Below are 18,025 nucleotides of genomic sequence, written 5' to 3' on the forward strand. Positions count from 1 at the left end.
ATAGAGACATGTGCCTGTACCAATGGCCAACATGTGTCGATGGTGGTTGAGACAGGTCCTCATACCAAATCCTAGCTTGTGCCAATGATGGTCGAGGTATGTACCCACACAACGCTCTAGCATGTGCCCACACCATAGGTTAGCATGTGTCAATGATGGTTGAGCCGACCAAAATTCAATTCTGGGCCACGGTACACATGTTAGGCTTAGGCATGTGCTGGTGCCACATTTTTTCACCTAGGACACCATAGTCAGAGCATCGTTAGAGAACCTGATCGATGGCATTGGGGGTTTTAATGATTGCAGAAAGGGAGCCGAGGGGTGTGTGCACATGATGCATGATGCATGCTAGTCCTTAGCCCTTTTATTGGCCCCCTATCTCCCAAGGAACCTTGACATCTCACACACCTTTAAAAAGCATAAGAGCTTTTATAGTTTCACAGCCAATAGTCATTCAAGTGTTTGAAAATGGGGATGCTTTTTTCAAATGGCCACAAAATCTTCTACACTATGATATTTTAGCTAATTTTTTTTGTGGATGCCAACAAAAATACAAGGATCATGTAAACCAAATTTAGGGCCAAAACTTCTTCTAAAAATATTTCAAAGAATCCTAAACCATAAAAAATTTTTAAAATTACAAAAAATAGAAAACAAGTCATCTTGCCATAAAACTTCATATAAAGGCTTAGGGGACCATTATATGAATTTACAAGCCATAAAAATGCATTGGCATGGTAGAAAATATGAAAATGTGCCTACAACCACCTATTGCCCTATTGTGGTATACATGGTGCATGGCCTAAGCCTAAGATACTTGAGTATGGTGCATAGCCCAGCATGTGTTGATGGTGTTTAAGGGAACTACCCACACTAAGGGCCAACATGTATCGATGGTGGTTAAAACATGTACTGAGACAAAAGGGCAACTTATCCCAATTGTGGTTAAGGCATGTCATACATTGAGGGTCATTTGGTGTCGATGGTGGTTAAGGCATATACATATGTCATGGTCCATAAGTTGGTCTAGACTGAGGGGTTCTCTTCAAGTCCAAGAAGAGTTCTAGTTCTAGTAGGCTAGGATCCAACAACCAGAGGGACTAGGCCTTGGGCCTACTAGAGGCCCAAGTCACGAGAAACTAGCTTAAAATAGTGGTATAGGCAGTGATCAAAACTCTAGAGGCTCAGACATGATGTTCAAATTTGGCATAATTGAGCCAAACCCAGGTGCGAACACTGTGAGTGATGCATGAGCACACAGTTATACCCAAGTGAGGGCATTAATGATCAAGTTGTGGGCATACTTAAACATAGTTCTGAAAGGATTAGATTGTGGACTTTTAGAAAGCCCATCACTATAGCACAATCTTTGATTAGCTAAAATTATGCTGAGCACTTAAGTTTTATAGGCTGGCTTATGCAAACAGAGTCAATTCCCTATTTAAGGTCGTATAGAGTTTGGCTTAAGACTGGAGCTTGTGACATATGCACCAAGTATCATTTGGTGTTGATGGCGATCAAGAGGTAGACAAGTACTCTGAGTTGGAAGGTCATGGTACACATGCCACACCAAGTGCTAGCATCCATCAAAGAGGTATGTAAGGCAACAACTCACACTAAGTACTCGCTTACATTGACGATCATCAAGGTAAGTGCTTGCATGAAGTGCCAGTATCTGGCAATGGTGTCTAAGGCAACATCTTGCACCAAGGGGCCAGCATCTACTGATGGTATCCAAGGCAACAACGGGCTATCATTTATCGAAGGTGTTGGATGTGATTACCTATACCAATAAGGGCTAGATGCTTTCAATCGTGTTTAAGGTAACAACTCATTCTAGGAGCCAATGTATACTGATAAAGTTTAAGGCAAGTGCCTACACTAATGGTGAGCTTATCCCTATAACAAATACCATGGGCATTTGGTTTTCGTTTACTTCGATGCTTAAGTGAGGGATGTCATCACCCAACCAAATCAGTTGCAATGGAGAACAACATTCACCCCCAACCATAGAAGGGTACGATGTAAAAAAATGAAGTGAATGGGCTTTAGTGGGTGTGGGGGTGAGGGATGAATTAAAGCGACAAAAGTTTGAATCTCTGTAGATCATGGCAGTAAGGTTGCTCTACCCCTTACAATACCCTGTCGCATATTTAAGCCATTTGTAAAAGATTCTACTTGCCATTTAGTGGGAATTGAGCTTCAAAGAGCCCATGTAGTTTATCTGCCATAGAGGCTGCACCTATGACATGTGCCCTTTAGGGCCATAGGCCTATACTATAGGTCAACAATCAGGTGACAGATGCTTGTATTACTTTTAGCTTGGATTTTGACTTAGAGGCATGCAATCATAATTTTGCACATGGTAGTTTCATGTCATTAGCTTTTCAACCAAGCACGATGACCAATTGTGCAAATCAATGGTTCTTCTTATACTAGGTTGAATTATTATTACAATGCTGTCATAGTAGGGTAAAACTAACCTGTCTTATGACTGTCTAAACTATCTTATGTTCCTTATTGATGGGTGAACAATCTAAACACTTGGTGAATTTTGCTTCTTAATGTAGGAAGAGTTGATATTGAAGGATAAAAAAATAACATAGCTATGAATGCTTAGTTGCCATAAGCTAGTTATCCCTAAGGTAACTTTTCTTATACCACTAGCTTTAAATTTCAAGGTCTAAAAGATCGATAGGCCACACTTTCATAGTTTATATTTGTACTAGAATCAAATGAGCTTTTACCTTTTTGTTCCATACGAGATTTTTGTTCTTGTTGAGCTCATTTTAGGACACCTGTATTATCTTTTAACAAATATGTCACCCTAACCAAACTCCTCACCTGACAATGTATTTCACCTAAATCGACCAACCAAGGTCGACCTTGGGTTCAAAAAAAAGGGTCCTACCTCTAATTCACAAAATAAGTAAAATAATGTTAAAAGTAGTGGTATTTCATTTTCGATTGAGGGTTTTCACTTATCTTACACCTCTCAAGTCATTTCATAAATTCAGACTAGAGTCAATCTCAATAAGGTTTTCTTTCCCTACTATTTTGCAAGCCTTTTCCCTTGGCTATGGTTTCGCTGGATAATAGATAGAGATAATGGGAATCTCGTTAATTCATTCATGCATGTCACTAATTAGATAACAAGGCATTTGGCTACCTTAAGAGAGTCATAGTTATGCTTGCCATTTACCTACACTTGGTTGAATTTCTTCACTTTAACATTTAGAGCACTAGGCAAAAATCACATTACGTGAGCATTGATAGGGACCATTATAATGCTTAGTTTTAATTAAACAATCAGATTCACCTTGTCCTTACCAATTTTGAGTCGATTGTTCGTTGCTTGGGGGAGGAGGAAGCCGTTCCCAGTCCATCCCTTAACCAACATGTGGTGACCTATTCTCACCACAAAAGTAGCTTGAGCAGTACACCAACAATCGATGGGTTTAGGACTAGGACCCCCTTACCCAACCCTCAAAGCCAATCATTTTTCTAAGGTTATGGATCTATTTTGTCGACTTCTCTTACATACATTGTTCCATTGAGTAGAGGCTATTCACCTTGGAGATCTAATGCAGTTATGTGTACAATTGGGCACGGATAGCACTTGGTCCTCGAAATTTTCAAGGCCATTAAGGGTGTATCTGAAACCATGCAATGTGTGCTACTTTTTTAGTCGCTAAATCTTACCTCTGGCTAGTCTTTTCCAGGGTGGGCAAGCCATTAAATAGGAAAGATAACTCTTTTTGAGACCCCTACTAACATCTTTAAACTCTCTAATGTTATCGTTAGCCATCACATCCTAGTTCAAGAATTGTAACCAGATTCTCTTTTGAAGCTCATGCTAGACTTGCTATTGAAGAGGCTTCCCTTGTCTCTTAGGATTGAGTAACCCATGTGCAAGTGCCATTCACATGGAACCTTTCCCTTCTTCGATCTTCAAAGTTCTCATTCAAATATTCACCATTACCACTAAAATTTGCACTGACAGCCACTTTGCCCGGGCTCATACCTTGGGTTTTGTAGTGACCATCGTGCCCTCTTACTCATTGGGGTCTAGCCCTTGCCTCAACGATTGGGTATAGGTCATGCATTTAAACACCATCCATTTTTTAGGCTAGTTTGATTTGGCAAGTGAGTTCCATGACCATCGTCCTACTATCGTAATTGACCAACACCCTTTGTAGGTTCTAGGTTAGCATGCAGTTGGTCACCATAACTCAGCTTCTAGTTCATCTCGTATTACCAATTTGGCTTACCAAAAATGGCCCACTTAGAGCTCTCAATTTTGTGGTATAGGTTAACAAAGTAGTCATGCTATCCCACCTATTTAAAGTTTGAGAATTGGTTAAGGGTGTTGCACCCTTGATGCCTCTAATCATTGGCTTTACCTGATAGAACTCGTAAAAGGCTCTAACTATCTTGAGGGAAACTTTGAAAAGAACTAGCTACTAGATGGTTTGATTAGTCATTAACCCCTATATCTGAGTCAGATGAACAATTTACATTTTAGTATAGATATGGGCATTCACCAAAGTTTCCTCTAGTTTTGCCCCATTCATGAATAGTTCACCATCTTTCAGGTCTCAATAGGCATGCTCACATTCAAACCCTTCTCAAAAGATCAAGCTTAGTTCCTGGTGCATCTGCAAGGAATCCTACCAATTAGCTTCTTTATACCTTGCAGGTTTTCTAGCCTAATGACTTGCACACATGTTAAATTGATTGGTCTACATTTTAAGACAAGTTGAATGGAGAGCTCGTAGGCTAACACTGAGAGCACATTAGTGTTAAGACACATCGAGATGACGCATGCTATATTCCATGATCATAGCAATGACATCCTCATGGGCATATCAAAAGCTTAAGCTTGGGATGCCATTGCAACTTATTTCTATCCTCTCCTTGAGCCGATCAACGAATTGGCTTTAATCATTCCACATCTAATTAGGATGCAACGCTCACCACCATTTGCCTCCCTCTCGATAATTTCTTGCACTTTTTGACTCTATTTTCAAAACCCTTTTCATCTTTTCCTTACAATACTTGTTCGCTATTAGTTTTTCACCCGTATTCAGCCTTGCATGAAATTTATTGCCCTATTAGGGCTATATTCCCAAAGAACTTGACTTGTAGATAGTGCCTTATGGTGTAATAGGGTCTAGTCATAATGGGGCTCTCACCTCTTGTGGTGCCCCTTTCCATGGGACTTGGGCTCGATTCACCACTGAGGACATTTCTCTAGACTATAATTTGGATGTTGGGGTTACTTGATTCTCAAGCTGGGCTCTTTTCGGTTCACTCACCATTACTTAAGGAAATTTTGGTAAGTTTTTTTTCCTCAACTTATTGATATGCTTAAACTCTGTAAGTAATTCGACTTGACATAGGGTCAAGATGTAAGCATCAACCGAGAGATACTGGGGGTCTAGATAACAATAAGCATGAGTCATCAAAAACTTGGCATGCTGAGAGCTTTACCACTGATAGTCATGATGCTATCATTGTCAGAGACTCACTTTTGAGCCATCCACAACCGAAAAGATCATAGAAGGCCATCTTTCACCTTTACCCTAAAGCCTGATGGGTGGGAGGTTGAAGGGGGCGATGATGCATGATACCTAGGCAGGCTTACCTTTGACCTAATGGCTTGGGGGCAACTTACGTTCAAAGACTTGATAGTTCATGGGATTTTACAATTCACATAAAGTATTGCATTTTTTTATGTTCTTCATCGATGTAAGAGTTGAGATATCCATTATCGAGAGCTGTTTTGGTTTTTCACGATAAAAAGAGTCTCGATGCCACCCGTGCACGCATCATAAATGGGATGGCAATGACACACATGCTCTTTTTCATTCTAGTTCCTTAGCACAATTCATGCTAAGGGTTTGTTATTTGATTGTGTGCGATGATGCCCATCATTTTGCCTACCTAGATGGCAGAATAAAGTAATTGTCATGCACGCTTAGGGCTAGAAGGGGCTTGGGCTAAAGAGGCACCCTCACCCCTTTGGTGCTTCATTAATGCATTCACAGGTCATTCGTTGAGCAAGTTTTGACAATGATCCTTCTACAAGTTCACCTACGTAAACCTTGGTACGACTTTTTTTTCTTCTAAATGATAAGGTTCAATGGACTTCTCTTGATGTTACGGGCAGCAAACCATCCACATCACTATGATCTAAACATTTCACCAAACCATATAATCTGTAAGAGCGACAGGTAGTGAGTAAAAAAGGCAAAGGCATAGTCAACCAGAGCTGATGACTCACATTTGCTAGGAATTCCTTGTTGTACACCAATAATTACAATCATCTATCCCTATCATGATGAAATTTTAGAGATTACTCGAGCTTGTCGGCCAAGGCTATAGACTTGTTGGATATATTGGTGTAGCGTGCATGTAACCAAAACATCTAAGGGCATCACTGACCTATTATGGCCTTAAACTTGGCCTAAGTGGCCATAGTCCCTATAAAAGGCTAGCACGAAGGATCACCTCCGTGTAGCTAGTTAATAGGTTGAGGTCTCATTCGTTAATGGGATTAACTAGACCAATCGTTCCACCAACTAAGAATAGCCATGTACCACCATCCATAGAATCAAGAAAGAGTCTTTAGTTTGTCAATCCTTACTATGTTTGGATTTGGTAAGTTTCCCCATTTTAAGTCAAATTAAGTCGCAGGCTCCACTATTGGTGGTGCATTTCCTTCAATTCCTTTAAGTTTTAGCCTTGCGACCATACACCCCTTAGAACCCAAAGACTTTGATTTCTCATAAGGTGCTGATAGAGTCCTAAAAGCAACATCCGTCGATCCTTGGTTGGCATCATTTATGGTTGAGACTAGGATAGTATCTGATCATCTTTGAGCCCCCAACTTTCATTCTTGATTAATGAAAACATCTTTAATAAATCTTTCACAATTGTTTGTCTTTCACTTCTGACTATGAAATACAAATGCCCCTGACTATCCCTGTTAATCATTACTCTGATCCCAAAGGCTAACAAAATAGACTAAGATCCTATGATGTTATCCCATGCTAATGTATACAAGCATAGGTCAGCTTAGAGCACTCTAATTTTTTCAAAATAATGGTGCCAACCCGACTAGTTAAGGTTAGGAGCATATCATTGGCAGAAGAGACAAGTAGTCTGATGCTTACCATGAGGTGATCAGATGACGTAATTCAAGTTTCAACTACGAGTTTTTTAACTATGATAACTTAAATATATGCTATTGGAGCTAGAATTATTACAAATGCTAGCACCAGACTTGCCCTCTAATGGATCCTTGTTAAGGGATTTAGATTGTGCACTCATTCTAATTACTAGACTCATAAAGCTTGATATTGTTATTTATTGTCACTACCTCCTTGTATCAAGATTAGGTAATTTGTGTGCTTGCTACCTTCCTTTAATGTGGTAGCCGTTTTTTAGACTGCTTCTCTAGAATCAAACCCTAATTCTTTATCACTTATCACCACCATAATTGGCCACTATCTTACCATCAAAAGTTGATAGGGTAAAAATTTGAATTATGCATCACCAGCACAAAAGCTATATGATTTGTCGAGTTATCATGAATCATAATCATCAAAGCAATGAGCTAAGCTCACATCAACCTTTTATCTAATAAATCCATCCCTTTCAGAAGTCATGGCTTGTTACAGGTATTAGCTCTGCAGTTACTATAGTTATTTAAGTAGTAGATACAATCAAACAAACTATAATTGATTTAATGAGCCATTCGCAGTTTCATACTCTAAATTAGTTCATACTTACACATGTATTGCATAATCTTTGAGACAAGCATATGACTACTAGTAGGATCAACTAGGTAGCATTTTTTCAGGACGTTGGCACCACAAGGGCCTCAACGCATTGATTGAGTGGCAAAGAGAGCCAACATAGAGCATAAGCATCTTGCATGTCGAGCACGTAAATAGCATCCAACGAACAAGGGCCGAGAGCCTATGCCCACCAAATGTTTCGCATCTAAGAGCATGATTGAACACCAGTGCACCAATGCAGCCACAGAGGTTTGGGCGCACACTTGGGACACAAGGCACGATTGAGGTTCGACTCGTAGCCTCTAAGAACACAAGAAGGATGAGGGATAGCAAGATATATGGTTTCCATCAATTTAGGTATACAATATACGATCCTAATTGCTCCCGTAAGGTATGATGACTACTTAGGGGGTTAGATTGAAAAAGATGATGAGTCAATAGTTTAATTCATTGAGTAAGAAGCCTACCAACATGTACAACCATAGCACCACTCATATGCCTATTGTGTACAAGTGGTAGCATCCACACACACTAATATAAAACTCACCCATTCGATTACTTGACTAGTGAGTAGAGGAAATGATGCACGAGGCCATGCCACAATCACTTGGTATGGGAAAAACATAAGGGCCATGAGACTACCCTTGCCATCCAACAGGCAATAATGGCATAACACCATGAATGCCTGGTCTAGCCAAGACCACATATGCAAACTTTGCTGTTATCACCTTAGAGGGACGTTGCCTAATTCAGGGACTTGTTTCTTGGGTTTTAGACAACATCGGCTGTAAGCACGGGCTTGGCTAGGACAAGGCATTTTTGTGGTCAACAAGAAAGGACCATAAGATTGCCAAATACCTTAGAAACTTCGCTAGACCAAGCTCCCGACCTCAGTTTCTGCTTGCACCACCTTTGGGAGCCATTACCTAATCCAGGGACTTGGTTTGACGTCTAGGGTAGCATCAGCCATAGGCACAAGCTTGAGCTCGATACAATTGAGCCTTTTTTATATGTGCACGCCAATCGATTAAGGCCATGGGCCCTTATGGGTCATCGAAGCAACCGATTGTCGGACAACATGGCAAAAAAGCATGCACAGCTTAGATTTTGCTCTAGGGACATTGCCATGGATGTACGCAATGATAGGCCCATAACGCACACCTACTAATCTTGTGAAGGGAGAGGGGGTTCAGATAACCACCCTCTAAAGAGCATGAGAGACTTTATAGATAAGTTATCAGTAAACATTAAAGTGTCTAAAATTGGGACACTTTTTTCAAATGGGCATATCCCACACCAAGGGTTCGCAGGTAATCGTGGTGGTTAAGGCATGTGCCCGCACCAAGGCTTAGCATGTGCCCGCACCAAGGCCTAGTGTGTGCCAATAATGTTTAAGGCAACTACTCACACAAAGAGCCACCTTTTACCAATGTTGATTAACGCATGTGTCATAATATATAGATCCATAAATCTATCGTTAAACACAACCTAAGGAGTCACCACTAATCTTTTATCAAGTTGTGATTGGTCACCTAATGAATTTATCCTTTTAAGGAGCTCCTAAGCTTGACTAAGGGTCCTTAAAGAATAGGTTTTGGTATACTAATCAAAACAAGGTTTGAGAGTTTGGTTACATATGAAGAAGGTTATAACACCCCTGCATAACCATTCAAAGGATGGTACCATTTTATTTTAAATTATCCTAAGGTCTTGATTCTAATAGTCTTTTATTAACATTTAAATATTGGAAATAACTTTTAAAATTCTCCATCAATCTAGTAGAATTCTTAAAAATACTTCCTCACCTTGAAAGTATTCAAAAATCTCATTTGTTTTCTTGAAGAGGCACCGTTGTCAGAAATTGAATTAATCATTTTTTTTTATAAAAAATATCTAATTCTTCCACCATTTGGGCCTAAATTAGAAATATTTTCTCATCTAGAAAGATCTTAAATAATTATCTATTTATGATTACTAAGAATTTCATCATCAATTTTTTTTATTTTTAAATTTTTCACCATTTGGGTTTATTTTAGAAAATTTTCCTACAAGTTTTATTTCTAAATATTCCACCATTTGGGTTTATTTATTATCTAAACTCTTGTTAATTTCCTAATCTTTGGAAAAAAAAAGGAAAATTATTTATTTTAAAGTCTTATTTAAATCTTTCCACCATTTGGGTGGAATTTAAAAAAATGTTTTGCCTAGAAATCTTATGAAAACTCAACCATTTGTGATTTTTCTTAAGATTGCATCATTGGATAACTGTCAAATATTTTCATCCAATTTGTTTTTATTTTAATTTTTTATTTGGAAAAGAATACAATTACTTTTATTGAAATTTTGTTTAAATTATTCCACCATTTGGGTAAAATTTAAAGAAATTCTTCACCTAGAGATTTCTTAGAAAATTTATCATTTAAAATTTCTAAGAATCTCGTCCTTGGATAATTGTTAATTCAATCCCAAATTTTTATTAAATTTTTATTTTTTATATTTTTTAAAATTAAAAATAAATATTAATTATTGTTATTGAAACTTTATCTAAATTTTCCTCCATTTGGATTAAATTTAAAACAAATTTCTCTTTTAAAAATTTTATAGAAATTAACCTTTTGTAATTTCTAAAAATTTCATCATTGGATAATTATTATTATTTTTATAATTACTTTCTAATCTTTCTAGAAGTTAATCATGTAAAATACTTTTAAAAATAAATAAAAAAATGAAATAATAACATAAACCAAAATAAATAAAACTAGAAATAAATACCAAAATAAAGAACGAGTTCGGCTTAGCTGGCATGGCGTAGCTCAATTGTAGGAAAGAAGGACAACTGAAGTGGCTTACACACCCACTCAACTCAATTGCCAAAAGGAAGCTGGGAACAGGTCACAAACCGAGTCACACCCGGGTGTAGGCTGGGCATAAGAAAAGGTGTAGATCCTATAAAAACTAAAGCACCAAAATGATGTCATTTGGCTGACATATAAAAGGGCCAAATTATCTTGTTCCTTAGATTTCTTTTTCTCCCTCTCTTTCATCTTTTCTTTTCTCTATTCCAATTAGAGAAAATAGATGAATCTCTAGTTGAATCTTTAACGAATTCTAGAAACCTTAGCCACATTCTGGTAATCCTCATCAAAAAGTTGTCAGAATCTATAAAATTCATCAGAAAGTTATCGTAATCTAGAATTCCTCATCGAAAAATTTAAAAATTCTAGAAATTTCTAGAATTTTTAGAAATTTATAAAGAAAACTTTAAAAATGCCAATTGAACTCCCTAAATTTCTTTGATAAATGCTTCAACCTAATCAATCTCATAATTACTCAAAAAACTCTAAAAACAATTTAAGAGAAACTTTGCTTTTATGATTGCCCTACGTAATCACCCTATTCAAATTATTGCTCAATTCATTGCTTCAACCTAATCAATCTCATGATTACTCAAAAAACTCCAAAAACAATATGATAGAAACTTTGCTTTTATGATTGCCCTATGCAACAACCTTGTTCTCTCTATTTTTTTCTTGCAGATCTTGTATTTTTTTTTTTGCTAATTTCTTCTGTGTTTATTCTCTGTTAATAACATGTTTATTTATAAGGGGCATTCAAGAAAGGTTTTGGTTAACCATGATTCAATCTTCAACAATATTCTAAATTATTATAAAAAACTAGAATTTATCTTTTACAAATTAAATCTTATTCAAATTTTGGTAGCACATCTTTCACACATTGATGCACGGTAAAACTTTTCTTTTTATTATTTTTATTTTTTTAACTTTTTAAGAATTATCTTTTATTATTTTTTTATCACTATTATTATTCTTTTAATGCCTAATTTGATAAAGGAAAAAAAAAAGATAAATCAAAAATAAAAAATTAAAGATAAATAAAAAACTAATAATATATAAATTAATTAATAATCAACAAAAAGATAAAACCAAAAAAATAAATAAAATAAAAACAAAATAAAAATAGGTAATTGGGCTTGGTAATTTGGACCTTCTTGAACTAGGCCCAATTCGTTTGGGCCTAGACTAATTAAGGTGTCTATAGGATGTGCCCGCACCAAAAGCCAGCTTGTGCCGATGGTGGTTGAGGTAAGTGCCCGTACCAAAGGCTAGCTTGTGTTGATGATGTTCGAGGCATGTGCTCGTGTCACAGGCTCCGAGCATAGACTCAGAATCCACGTGGGCTTAGACTTGGAATCACCTCCTTGTAGCCTAAGTCAGCCTAAAACACCAGCATGCAGGCACTAGCACAATGGGAAGGGCTAAATGTGCAAGTTTGAGAGAAACAAAAAAACAAGACAGCTTGTTGGAATATGCTTTGTATTCACTAAAACAGAAGTGTATGATGGTGTACAAATGAGGGTGGAGTAGCCCTCTATTTATAGTTGAGGCTCCAGCTACACTTAATGGTAATATCCCTATGATCAAGGCTAAAATCAAGGAATTACAAAAATTACAATCAATCAGGATTCTAATTCCTGAATTCTAGGGTCAACTAAATCTGCCAAGAGGCTTTTGCTGATCCTAAAGGCTTTCAGAAGATTTCCTTACGTATCTCCCACCTTGGGCCCTTCTGGAAGTGGTACAGGCATCATGTAGGCTAGATGTTGGCCTTGTGGGTTGGCCTACAGGCTGTGCGGGCATTCTGGCCTTGCCTCCAAGGCCTTACGTGCAAATACTTGCCAGTGCACTTGGTGTGTAGGCCTCAACCTCTAGCTTGCTTGCTTGTGTGCCTGATGTGCCTGGCACGCCCGTCTAGGGCATGACATTCTCCCCCACCTGATTGCATAATGTCCTCATTGCATCCTTTGCATGGTATTGCTTGATCTGGTCCTCAAACTACCATAAGTCCTCTGCTGGTTCCCAACTCGCCTCACAGTCTAATGCACCAAGTACTCTTGTCTTGGTTGGTAGTTTTTCCATCTCACCTCTCGATCAGCTATGATGCTGTGAACCTCCTTCTCATATGAGGCACTTGCTCCCAATGGCACACACTTTGACTCTGCCCATCCTAGATCTCCCTTATCCTCGTGGAATGGCTTAAGCATGCTTACATGGAACACCAAATGTATCCTCAGCTTAGGTGGCATATCCAGCTTATAGGTAACCTTGCCTACCCTCTTGACTACTAGGAAAGGTCCCTTATACCTCTAAACTAGGCCTTTGTGTAGCCCCTTGTGGCATACAATGGGATGCAGTTTCACCAATACCAAGTCTCCAACTTAGAACTACACGTCCCACCTATTTTGGTTTGCCCATTTCTTTGACCTCTTTACCGCCTTGTGTAGATAGATTCTAGCCAAGTCAGTTTGCTTTTGCCATGACTTAGTAAACTTGTATGCTGCTAGATTCGGCCCTGTATAACCTACTGTAATCAAACTAGGTATTAGTGGTTGTTGACTTGTCATAACCTTAAATAGGCTTTGGTTCGTTGCCTCACTCCTTTACAAGTTGTAGGAAAACTACGTAACATCTAGCAACTTTGGCCTGTCTTTTTGTATGGCACTCACATAGTGCCTAAGGTAGACCTCCAATAGTCTATTCACACGCTCGGTCTACTCATCGATCTGCTGATGCATGCTAGTTGAAAAGTTCAAGTCTGACTCTAACAGCTTGAACAACTTAGTCCAAAACTTGCCTGTGAAATGCCCATCTCGATCACTAACAATGGTCCTCGACACTTCCTAGTACTTAACCATGTTCTTCAGGAACATTCGAGTTGCCTTTTTGGCAAGGCATTCCTTGGTTGCTGGAATGAAGATTCCATACTTGGGAAACCTGTCCACCACTACCATGATGCTTCCAAACCCTTCTGTCTTGGGTAGACCGACTATAAAGTCCAGATAAACACTCTCTCACGGTCGCTCTAGCACTAGCAATGGCTCCAAGAGATCGCTTGGCTTCTTGAGCTCCACCTTGTCTTGTTAGAACATAAGATAAGTCTTTACATAGGCCCCCACATCGTCTCTCATGTACAACCAATAATACCAGTCCTCTAGCAATGCCAAAGTGCGATTCACTCATGGGTGTATAGCCCACCTTGAATCACGACACTCTTGCAAAACTTTCTTGCGTAACTTTCCATGCTACGATACAAATAGTCTACTGCTCCTGGTGTACAACAAACCATTCTGCACCCAAAATCGCCTAGTCTTACCTTACTGGGCGTACTCTATAAGAGCCTTGATTATAAGATCATGCATAAGTCCCTCATTGATGCGGGGCACTAGTGACCCCTCTGATTAGCTAATAGCAGCAAGGTTAGCCTTTTTGTTCAGGGCATCTACCACCAGGTTCACTCGCCCTTGCTTGTACTCTATCTGAAAATCAAATTTTGCAACATGCTTGTGCTGGAATAGAACCAGTGCACCATATGGTGCCTTCGATGGCCTGTTGAAGCCAGCATCAACTAACTCTTTGAGTTGCTTCCTTAACTCTTCCAACTCTGGTGGGGACATTCGGTAAGAGGCTCTAGCTGGTGGCTTGGCCTCGGACACTAGCTCGATCTTGTAGCCCACTTCCCTTTTGGGTGGTAACTGGCTAGGTAGCTTTACGGGCATCACATCACTAAAGGTTTTCGGCATCTTTAGCACCTCTAAGGGTGACTCGTCTCCTTCTCCCATGGCTCCTTATACTTTAGGGCTACCAAGAAGTTTTCTTCTTCTTTGTTTATCACCTTGGCAAATTGGATGGCTGACACCACCTGGGACCTAACTCCAGACCTCTCCTCAATGGTGCTAGGCATTGGCACTGTGCATCCAAGATGCAAATGCAATTGGCAAAAGGCACAAAAAGGGTGTTAATCCAAACAAGGAAATCTAACCCAATCACAAACTTATAGTCGTCAAAGGGTATTACCTCTATGGTCTCCTTGCCTTTCCAGTCTCCAAGCTGTAACTCCACTCCCAGTGCTACTCCAATGGTTGGAACCTCATTGGAGTTCATCGTTTTAATGGTACTAGTCCCTTTCTGTACCTTTAGTCTGAGCTTTTGAGCTCCATCACCTAAAATAAAAAGATGTGAGGCACCTGTGTCCACCAGTGCACTCACTTTTCGACCCGTAACCATCAGATCTATAAACATCAAGCCCTTTGGCTTATGACTCCTTTTACTCTGGATAGCATTGAGCACCAACAACCCAAGCTTTGCTACCCCTAACTCTGGCTCTTCATCAGACTCTTTGTCTACAGCAGCCAGCTTGCCCTTCTGTGGGTAATTGCACACTATGTGGCTCCCTCCACATAGGTAGCATGCTAGTGGCTCTCGGTCCCCCTTTGCTTTCCATTTACCTATTGGTGGCTTCCTTTCGCCATCTTTTGTCGAACGGTCTCAGTCCCCATCCTTAGACTTTCGATCACGGTCCTTCCCTTTGGATTGCTTTTTTCAGTCCTTCTCATCTTTGCCTTTACCCTTGAGCTTGAAAGACTCAAATTTGTTCAGAGGTTTAAACTCTATCAAGGACTCAGCAGTAGTCATGGCTTTAGCCAAGTCATGAACTCCCCTTCGTTGTAGCTCATGCTTCACCTATGGCTTCAGCCCATCCATGAAAGCAAATAAGGCATCATTCTCGTCTAGATCCGAGATCAGTGGCATCAGTTCAGATTAGTTTTAGACATACTTTTTTATGTCCTCTTATTGGCTCAGCCTGTATAATTTTACCCACGCCTTATCATCGGCATACTCCGGGTAAAATTACTCCTTGAACTCTTTTTAAAACTCTGCCTGAGTTCCAATCTTGGTGCTCTTATGCCTAACATCATCACCCTACGCCTCCACCATAATAAAGCTACATCAGTGAGATACATAGCAGCGGTGCTTACCTTTATTGCTAGTTTTACATGCCTATGGCTTGGAAATACTACTTTATATCCCATAAGTAGTTGTCTACTTCCTTAGCTGCCCAGTTCCCTTGAATCTTTTAGGCTTGGGAACATCCATCCTAGACTTAGACACTCTAGCAAACATGCCATTCCCAATGGTAAACTTGTAAGCAATGAGCTTACTGGTGAGCTCCTCTATCCTCTTGCTTAAGGCCTCCACCACAGTCGCCAAGGTCTCATTCTTTTGGGTGATCACGTCTATGCCTTTATTGAGAGTAGCTTGCAACTTGCTACTGAAATCCTCCTCTGTGGAGTCTAGCGCTTCAATGTGAGTCTCCACATCTTCAAGCTTCTCTTGTATGTCACCCACACTCACCTCCACCTTGGTTAGCCTACCATTCATGGTAGACTAGATGTCTCTCGAACTAGCCTTCTTGCCTCTTCCACGTCCCTGCTCCTGGGCCTTTGGTTGTTGGCTAGCAACATCACTCTGGGATGCCATCTCCTCGACTGTGATCTAACCTGAACAACACAAACACGTAGAACTAAACTTGCTCTGATACCAACTATCACGGGCTCTGACCTTAGACTCAGAATTCGTGCAATCTTAGGCTTCGAATCACCTTTTTGTAGCCTAAGTCAGCCTAAACCACTAATGTGAGGGCACTAGAACAATAGGAAGGGCTGAATGTGCAAGTTTGAGAGAAACAGGAAAGCAAGATAGCTTGCTGGAATATGCTTTGTATTCACCAAAATAGAAGTGTATGATGGTATACAAATAAGGGTGGAGCAGCTCTCTATTTATAGTTGAGGTTCCAACTACACTTAATGGCAATATCCCTAGGATCAAGGCTAAAATCAAGGAATTACAAAAATTACAATCAATCAGAATTCTAACTCTTGAATTCTAGGGTTAACCAAATCTGCCAAAAGGCTCCTATTGATCTTGAAGGCTTCTAGAAGATTCCCTTATGTATCTCTCACCTTGGGCCCTTCTGAAAGTGGTACGGCTATTATACAGGCTAGACCTTGGCCTTGTGGGCTGACCTGTAAGCTGTGCAGGCATTCTGGCCTTACCTCCAAGGCCTTATGCGCAAATACCTGCCATCACGCTTGATGTGTGGGCCTCAACCTTCGGCTTGCGTGCTTGTGCACTTGATGTACCTGGCACGCCTGCCTAGGGCATGACACTTGCACCATGTGCCAGCATGTGCCAATGATGGTTGATACCTTGGCTAAAGTTTGATTTTGGGCCACTATGCACATGCTAGGCTCGGGCAGGTGCTAGTGTCACTTTTTTTTGTTGCCAAGGGCACCATCATCAAAGCATCACTGGAGAACATAACTAATGGCATTGAAGGTTTTGACAATTGACATAGGGGGCCAGGGGGTGTGCACACATGATGTGTGATGTGTGCTGGTCTTTGGCCCTTATATTGGCCTCTATCCTCTAAAAAACCTCAACAACTCACACCCTCTTAAAGAGCATAAAAGCTTTTATAGGTTCACAGCTAGTAGCCATTTAAGTGTCCAAAATAGGGATGCTTTTTTCAAAGAGCCATAAAATCTTCTGCACTTTGATTTTTTAGCTTTTTTTTATGGATACCAATAAAAATACAATGATGTGTACCAAATATGGGGCCAAAAATTCTTCTAAAAAGTTTCAAAAAATCTCAAACCATGAAAAATTTTAAAAAATCATGAAAAATAGAATACAAGTCATCTTGCCATGAAACTTCATATGAAGGCTTAGGGGACCATTATATGAATTTACAAGCCATAAAAATGGCATTGGCATGGTAAAAATATAAAGATGTGCTTGAACCCACCTACTATTTGGTAGTAGTGCACATAGTGCATGGTTCAGGCCTAGGATACCCGTACGTGGTATATGGCCCAGCATGTCACAATGGTGTTTAGGGGAACTACCTATACCAAGGGCTGGCATGTGTCAATAGTAGTCAAAGCATATGCTAGGACAAAGGGCCAACATGTCCCGATAGTGGTCGAGGCATTTGCATACACCAAGGGTCATTTGGTGCTGATGGTGGTTGAGGCATTTACATGTGTCATGGTTCACAAGCTAGTCCAGGCTTAGAGGTTCTTAATGAGCCTAGAAATAGTTTTAGATCTAGTGAAATAGGGTCCAACAACCAATGAGACCAAGACTTAGGACCTATTGAAAGCTTAGGTCATGGGGAACTAACCCAGAATAGTAGTATGGGTAGTGATCAAGACTCCAAAAGGCTCAAACACAATGTTTAGGTTTGGCAAAATTAAGCGAGGCCTAGGTGTGGGTGCTGGTGAGCGCTTCTATGAATTTACAAGTAATAAAAATGGCATTAGTGCAGTAAAAATATGAAGATGTATTGGAACCCACCTATTG

The 18,025-nt window shown here is 39.7% G+C and overlaps 3 pseudogenes; all 3 read right to left on the reverse strand.

The window, feature by feature from the left end:
• Window positions 1–2,070: 2,070 nt before the first annotated feature.
• LOC149518798 (25S ribosomal RNA) lies at window positions 2,071–5,407 on the reverse strand (annotated as a pseudogene).
• Window positions 5,408–5,627: 220 nt separating this feature from the next.
• On the reverse strand, window positions 5,628–5,782 carry LOC149518799 (5.8S ribosomal RNA; annotated as a pseudogene).
• A 291-nt stretch (window positions 5,783–6,073) lies between these two features.
• On the reverse strand, window positions 6,074–7,855 carry LOC149518800 (18S ribosomal RNA; annotated as a pseudogene).
• Window positions 7,856–18,025: the final 10,170 nt, after the last annotated feature.

This window comes from Durio zibethinus, chromosome 5, assembly GCF_047325235.1.
Source record: "Durio zibethinus cultivar Kanyao isolate XHJ-2024 chromosome 5, ASM4732523v1, whole genome shotgun sequence".
Lineage (NCBI taxonomy): Eukaryota > Viridiplantae > Streptophyta > Magnoliopsida > Malvales > Malvaceae > Durio > Durio zibethinus.